The sequence below is a fragment of the Oncorhynchus kisutch genome, linkage group LG29 (assembly GCF_002021735.2).
Source record: "Oncorhynchus kisutch isolate 150728-3 linkage group LG29, Okis_V2, whole genome shotgun sequence".
In the NCBI taxonomy this organism is placed as follows: domain Eukaryota; kingdom Metazoa; phylum Chordata; class Actinopteri; order Salmoniformes; family Salmonidae; genus Oncorhynchus; species Oncorhynchus kisutch.
The window spans coordinates 19,505,008-19,513,818 of NC_034202.2; positions in this window are offsets into that span (position 1 = coordinate 19,505,008).

Below are 8,811 nucleotides of genomic sequence, written 5' to 3' on the forward strand. Positions count from 1 at the left end.
CAACGGGTCTCGTGGCCCGTGAACACACTATACCCCTTGGTGATAAGGCTCAGTTCAGGACACACAACCTTGCGAAAAACCGACCAGTCTTCAACACCATATTCCAAGCCTACAGTCTGGTCTGTATATTCTTCTCCTTCATCTACCGTATAGAGGGTCACTCTACAGGCCAGGTAATCAAACCGATACCCCCACTGCTGGCCATTAGACATCAACACTTGATCTGTCAGAGCATTTGCTGGCGGTATTTGGGTTCTATACACATTTAAAAAACGTTTTTTTGGCGCATCATATATTGCTGGTTGATACTTTGCCCTTGCTCTATGGGCAACCCGAAGGCCTGTTTCAGTTGTTACCGTCATCACTGCTTTGGTACCGATCCCAAATTCCATGGTTATTCTTAAGATCTTGTGCACTCTTAAACAGGTATTGTTCAGCGGCTTTATAAGGGGCCTTAACCAACCCAAACCGTGAGAAACAGTAACAGGTTGACCTGACACATGGTCACTTACTCAACCCCCCTGGGCATGCACCCTTCTACATGACATAGGGTCATAAATCATTACATAGGGTCATAAATCAGGCTTGGGTCATCAATCATTAACGGCCTGTCAAATGGACCCTTACTCAACCCATAGCCCCCACCTAACCAGGCTTGCCTGACCAGAAGACATGCACACGTCATCACTACATAGGGTTCACATAGAGTTCACATAGGTTCACATAGGGTCATCAATCAAAATTTTGACACGTGACATCTACTTTAATCTCTCTAATGTGCTCAGCAGCACCATCATGATCCTTCTAACCTACCTTAACCAGCTGATGGCATGAAGTCACACATGCATCTTTAAGTGATACCTGTAGGCCATAAAAATAAAGAACTGAATGAAATCAATAAATGGAAACAGTAAAAAAAAAAATGGCACAGATTTGTCCAAACAAATCATTAAAGAGATCTCAGGAGGGGTTCAGGCTAGAGTCAATAATAGGTCATTTTTACCATAGAGACAGTTGTTCTATCTATATCGTTTTTACATTGTTGATTACTTGTTTAGACTGACACAATTCAACTTAATTTCACACCTGCTTGATTTGTCAGAATAATAAAACATATATTGTGTTATGTTGATTATAAAAAATGTCACTAACAAGCAGAGAATGGAAAATGGATGTGTTTAGTGTGGGTAAGCTGTTTCTTGTTTTGGACTTTCGTTCCCTCCTAAATGCAACCAGAGAAGATAGCTGAATCGGTCTGGTTACGTTGATATCTTGAATGCATAGTAATGTGATTTGTAATGAGCATCTGGTATCATGAATTCCTCAGGTAAGCAAAACCATGTGTAGAAGTGAAAAAACATAACCTTTTCTGAATTGAAATGCAAAACAGAGAGAAATATATATAAATTGGCATCTATAAATGGTGACTTATCTTCCTTTTCCTCAAAATTACAGAAGACACACATGCATACTTTATACTTAAGCAATAATGCAAGAGGGGGTGTGGTATATGACCAATATACCACGGCTAAGGGCTGTTCTTATGCACGACACAACGCGGAGCCATGGTATATTGGCCATATACCACAAACCCCAGAAGTGCCATATTGCTATTATAAACTGGTTTCCAACGTAATTAGAACTGTTTCCAGTCGGGCCGCCTCCGGGTGGTGAATGTAGGAAACAACATCTCCACTTCGCTGACCCTCAACACTGGGGCCCCACAAGGGTGCGTTCTCAGCCCTCTCCTGTACTCCTTGTTAGTGGGCTTGATTTCCAACAATGACGAGACAGCCTAACATGGAGGAGGTGACAGCCCTCGGAGTGTGGTGTCAGGAAAATAACCTCTCACTCAATGTCATCAAAACAAAGGAGATGATCGTGGACTTCAGGAAACAGCAGAGGGAACACCCCCCTATCCACATCGATGGGACAGTAGTGGAGAAGGTGGAAAGTTTTAATTTCCACTGCGTATACATCACAGACAAACTGAAATGGTCCACCCACATAGACAGCGTGGTGTCACAGCACCCGATGTCACAGGAAGGCCAAAAAGATCATCAAGGACAACAACCACCCGAGCCACTGCCTGTTCACCCCGCTATCATCCAGAAGGCGAGGTCAGTACAGGTGCATCAAAGCTGGGACCGAGAGACTGAAAAACAGCTTCTATCTCAATTGTTAAATAGCCATCACTAACATAGAGAGGCTGCTGCCAACATACAGACTGAAATCACTGGCGACTTTAATAAATGGATTTAATAAAGGTATCACTAGTCACTTTAAATAATGCCACTTTAATAATGTTTACATATCCTACATTACTCATCTCATATGTACAGTGCCTTGCGAAAGTATTCGGCCCCCTTGAACTTTGCGACCTTTTGCCACATTTCAGGCTTCAAAAATAAAGATATAAAACTGTATTTTTTTGTGAAGAATCAACAACAAGTGGGACACAATCATGAAGTGGAACGACATTTATTGGATATTTCAAACTTTTTTTACAAATCACAAACTGAAAAATTGGGCGTGCAAAATTATTCAGCCCCTTTACTTTCAGTGCAGCAAACTCTCTCCAGAAGTTCAGTGAGGATCTCTGAATGATCCAATGTTGACCTAAATGACTAATGATGATAAATACAATCCACCTGTGTGTAATCAAGTCTCCGTATAAATGCACCTGCACTGTGATAGTCTCAGAGGTCCGTTAAAAGCGCAGAGAGCATCATGAAGAACAAGGAACACACCAGGCAGGTCCGAGATACTGTTGTGAAGAAGTTTAAAGCCGGATTTGGATACAAAAAGATTTCCCAAGCTTTAAACATCCCAAGGAGCACTGTGCAAGCGATAATATTGAAATGGAAGGAGTATCAGACCACTGCAAATCTACCAAGACCTGGCCGTCCCTCTAAACTTTCAGCTCATACAAGGAGAAGACTGATCAGAGATGCAGCCAAGAGGCCCATGATCACTCTGGATGAACTGCAGAGATCTACAGCTGAGGTGGGAGACTCTGTCCATAGGACAACAATCAGTCGTGTATTGCACAAATCTGGCCTTTATGGAAGAGTGGCAAGAAGAAAGCCATTTCTTAAAGATATCCATAAAAAGTGTTGTTTAAAGTTTGCCACAAGCCACCTGGGAGACACACCAAACATGTGGAAGAAGGTGCTCTGGTCAGATGAAACCAAAATTGAACTTTTTGGCAAAAATGCAAAACATTATGTTTGGCGTAAAAGCAACACAGCTCATCACCCTGAACACAACATCCCCACTGTCAAACATGGTGGTGGCAGCATCATGGTTTGGGCCTGCTTTTCTTCAGCATGGACAGGGAAGATGGTCAAAATTGATGGGAAGATGGATGGAGCCAAATACAGGACCATTCTGGAAGAAAACCTGATGGAGTCTGCAAAAGACCTGAGACTGGGATGGAGATTTGTCTTCCAACAAGACAAAGCAAAATCTACAATGGAATGGTTCAAAAATAAACATATCCAGGTGTTAGAATGGCCAAGTCAAAGTCCAGACCTGAATCCAATCGAGAATCTGTGGAAAGAACTGAAAACTGCTGTTCACAAATGCTCTCCATCCAACCTCACTGAGCTCGAGCTGTTTTGCAAAACTGATAGAGACATACCCCAAGCGACTTACAGCTGTAATCGCAGCAAAAGGTGGCGCTACAAAGTATTAACTTAAGGGGGCTGAATAATTTTGCATGCCCAATTTTTCAGTTTTTGATCTGTTAAAAAAGTTTGAAATATCCAATAAATGTCGTTCCACTTCATGATTGTGTCCCACTTGTTGATTCTTCACAAAAAAATACAGTTTTATATCTTTATGTTTGAAGCCTGAAATGTGGCAAAAGGTCGCAAAGTTCAAGGGGGCCGAATACTTTCACAAGGCACTGTATATACTGTATTTTATACCATCTATTGCATCTTGCCTATGCCGCACGGCCATCGCGCATCCATATATTTATATGTACATATTCTTATTCCATCCCCTTACATTTTGTGTATAATGTAGTCGTTGTGAATTTGTTAGATTACTTGTTAGATATTACTGCACTGTCGTAACTAGAAGCACAAGAATTTCGCTACACTTGCATTAACATCTGCTAACCATGGGTATGTGACCAATACAATTTGATTTGATTTGAGTAAAACATATTTTTGGGTCATACCCTTGGTATACGGTCTGAAATACCAAGGCTTTCAGTCAATCAGCATTCAGGGCTCGATCCACACGGTTTATAATAGGTTTTAATGAACAGCAATCTTTTCCATCTGTGCCTGTCAGCCACCTCATAACTGTTAGCCATTAATAGAAACATAGCATTAACAGACAACTAGAAGGATGGAATTGATTTAGTACTTAGTATGGAACAACATTTTGAATGACAATGAAATGCTGAAAACAACAGGCTTTATCCAGGTGCAACAATGACAAACAGATAACTTGATTAAAGCTGGAGTCCTTAATGGTGAAACTCCTACGTCTATTTGCAATATTACAACAACAACAACAAAGAAGTTACTGCAAACAACGAACAGCAAAACATGTACTGAATTTCAGTGGCACTGTTTCCCCTACTGCTGGTTCTATCTTTAAAGTTATCAACAAAGGTATTTATGGACAGTCAGTGTAATGTGGAGGCCTTCACCATGTCACCGAGTTGCCAACTGTTTGGAGCTAAGCATGACAGATCACAGTTAGTTATTGGATGGAATAGGAGGCCACCATTGAAAATCAAAGATGCCTGCACCTGGTATTACTGTGGCAGACGGTAGGGGGCAGCATTTTCCTTGGTCGCAGTAGATATAATGTTGCCTAGGTGGTTCAAAAATAGTAGTCACTACGTTGTAAGCCTAAAGCTCCAAACCAAAGCCGCACAATCTTTGGTCAATATCCCATTTCAAGAGAGTCCAAATGTAATAAATGAAATCCTAGTCCTGCCATTATTATTGTCTCCATGCTTCAAATATACTAAAACACCTTACCTAATTACAAATTGTGACTGGATTAGAGGATTTACATGAAAACAATGTAAACTCATTTATGATCCCATGAAACAAAAACATGAGGTAGTAAAATAGCAAAGGATTAACATCGTTGGAATCAGTAATGCTTGTGACTAATTAAGTGATACCATCTGAAACCACATGGTGGAGACATTAGATCACATTTTGAATTCAGTGTCCCAAAAATGGAATCAAACGTTTACTGTATTTACTCAAAAGAGCGTCTCAGAGTCTCAATATAGTGTGAACTGTCTATGAATCTGTGTATACACATTGCCCAGAAATCAGCTCATGTTAATATGCATCAAAACACTTAAATCACGTAAATCTAATCCAGCGTTTCTCAAATCAGTCATTGTGGACCCCTCAGGCTGTGCATATTTCTGTTATAGTACTTAAACTCCTAACTCAACAAATCAAGGGTTTGGTGATAGGTTGGGTAGTCAAATCAGGTGTGTTGGTGCAGGGCTAGAATAAAAGTGTGCACAACCTGAGGGTCCCCCAGGAATTAATTACAATCTAGCCTTCCAAATACGTTTTCTTTAAAGATTCAAGACTAACTAAGCGTTTTTATCTTGTTTAGCCTTTGAAGATTTATTTGACCAAACACAAACCATTTTAGACAAACCTAGGAAGAGTGGGGTAGCATAGACAACATTACATCATTGAAACATCTTCATGATTTGGAAATAAGTGAAATCCCAGACTACATGCAGGTATTTGCATCATTGCATGCAACATGTATGTGTCACATGATGCAGGCCTACAGTGAATTTCACATTTAAAGCCACTGCTACTTCTGCTGTGCTAAATGGGTTCTTTACATGCTTTTTAGACAGCCCTGGTTTTGAAGGAGTTTCAGCCTAGCCTGGCCACAGAATCCTCCCCCTGCCACAGAATCCTCCCTCTGCCACAGTAGGGTCTAATCTCTCCCTTCATCTCCTTCTGTAGATGAGCTGCTGGGAATGAGAGAAGGCAAATCTCCATCTCCTCAGAGGTCTAATAGTCTCCAGCATCAACGGCACTTCATACACAACCACTGGCTGGCAGATTAGAGGGGAGTTGTAGGCTAGCACACGCACACACTGACTGACACACAAACACACACAGCTCTTTACCATGAAAGTCATGTGAAGCGTGTGGCGTGACAACAACTTTGGCCTCTCACCGCACTCACCCCACCTTCCTACCTTGATGACAGATTCACTGAATTTCCTTCTTTTCATGAAGAACTGAGCATGTTCTTTTGGAATAAATATCATTCCCACTGTAGCCTATTTCAATCGTCTGAAACACTTTGAGAGACGTTCATGTTCAACCAGAGATCTCTCCAGCAATCTAGGGTATGGCTTTAGGCCTACTGCAATAATAGGCCTATATGTGAAAGGATTGTCCAAGTTCATTTAAAGTTTTGTTTGATTTAGTCCTATTCTTTAACTTAGATTTTTGGTTGAGATGGAAACGTGAATCCAACCTACCCATTATTAATTTGCCAACAAACCTGCAATTAAAGCCAGATTAAGTCAATGGGATCTATCCAAGCAGTAGATACATCTCCTACTGCTCCTCCTAAATGTTGATATTTCATTACATTTTCAACCAAATACAATTCAATCCCACTGGGCACAGAAGTAAGTTCAACGTCTAATTTTGATTTACTGTTAGTTGAGTTGTAAACTAACGTGAATTCAACGTGAAATCAACTAAGGATATCACCATGTCATTCAGTGGCAACCCGTCATTCTGCCCCACCTGTTTTGAGCCCCACCTGTTTAGCTAAAGAAAATATGTTTTGCATGTTATTTTGCCATTAATACGTGTTACATATCAATTTGCAAACAATGTAAAAAAAATCTAAAATCATTGAGTTAATAAAGCCGCATACATATTTTTTGCTTTCTTGAGTAAGGCAGCTCCAGAATGCAGGTGTTTCAGCCTAGCTCAGTGCTTTCTGTGGTGGTGGGGCAGCCAGCGGAAAATACAGAGTGTAGGGGTTGGTCATGTTCTCTAGTTGCGCCTTGATTGGCTCAGTGTTCTGTCACTCATGGGGACACTACGTCACCGTAAAATCTACAGGTAGAGCTCAAAAATTGAAGTCCCTTGGGTGCTGCCATAGAGTTACATTAGAGGTGTCCATCCAAGAAGACTCAAGGTCATTGACCACAGATAAAATTACGTTATTACGTTATATCTACAGTAGCTTTGATTGGACTGATCATGTCAACATCATACTTTCAAAATCTTAGCTGGCAGTCATCATCATGAATCAATTCGACAATCTACAGGCAAATCCTTTTCAACCCGTCATATAAAGAGAAATAATGAAGATAAATTATAGATAAAACATATCCGTGCAGGTCTCCCTGGTGGCGCAGTGGTCTAGGGCACTGCATCACAGTGCTAGCTGTGCCAACAGAGACTCTGGGTTCGCGCTCTGTCGCAGCCGGCCGCGCCCGGGAGGTCCAACGCACAATTGGCCTAGCTTCGTCCGGGTTAGGGAAGGTTTGGCCGGTAGGGATATCCTTGTCTCATCGTGCACTAGCGACTCCTGTGGCAGGCTGGACGCAGTGCACGCTAACCAGGTTGCCAGGGGAATGGTGTTTCCTCTGACACATTGGCTGGCTTCCAGGTTGGATGCGTGTTAAAAAGCAGTGCGGCTTGGCTTGGCTTGGCTTGGTTGGGTTGTGTTTTGGAGGCTTTCGACCTTCATCTCTCCCGAGCCCATACGGGAGTTGTAGCAATGAGACAAGATAGTAACTACTAACAATTGGATATGACGAAATTGGTCAAATAAAAAAAAACATATTGGTGCTCATCGGCCATTGAAGATAAACATTAAACAACAAATGGTTTGGAAGGAATCAGTGGCTAACTGCAAGCATTGCAAAGATATCAGTAGCCTGCAATTCAGTGGAGTTGGTGTGTGGTCCAGGTAAGGCTTTAAGGGTCTCTTTTCCAAGATTAAAATGATAAACATTTAACATTGGCCATGCTGTCACTCCAGCATGACTTCTGCATGCTCAAAACAACTGGAAACTCAGAACTGGGAAATCTCAGACGTCAATCATTTCAAGACAACTGGGAACTCTGAAAAAAACGAGCTCCGTCTGGGAAAATACATTTTGAACGGTCATCATCCAACTCGTAATTGCTAGTCTGGAACTAAGGCTTCTTTCTAGAGTTTCAAACTGAAGATCACTGACGTCGTCATGATTCAACCTTGTTTTTTTCAGAGTTTCCAGCAGCATAAATCCAGAGAATGCCAGACTTTGATTACAAAATTCTCCCACGAAGGACCACCGCACCAGCTTCCTGTTCAAGTGAGCACAGCACAACAAGGTGAGTCCAAAAATGTCTTGTATGCTGCTGCATGAAAGATGTGATATGCCAGGGAGATATGTATACTGTAGCTAAGAAAGTAATACCAGGTGTATGCTGTGTAATAAGCTGTCATACTGAAACAGGAAAGGGCCTTCCCCAAACTGTTGCCACAAAGTTGGAAGCATAGAATGGTCTAGAATCCCGTAGCATAAAAATTTCCCTTCAATGAAACTAAGGGGCCTAGCCTGAACCATGAAAACAGCTCTAGACCATTATTCCTCCGCCACCAAACTTTACAGTTGGCACTATGCATTGGGTCAGGTAGCGTTCTCCTGGCATCCAACAACCCAGATGAATCCGTCGGACTGCCAGATAGTGAAGTCTGATTCATCACTCCAGAGAATGCGTTTCCACTACTACAGAGTCCAATGGCAGCGAGCTTTACACCAGTAGCTGTTGATAA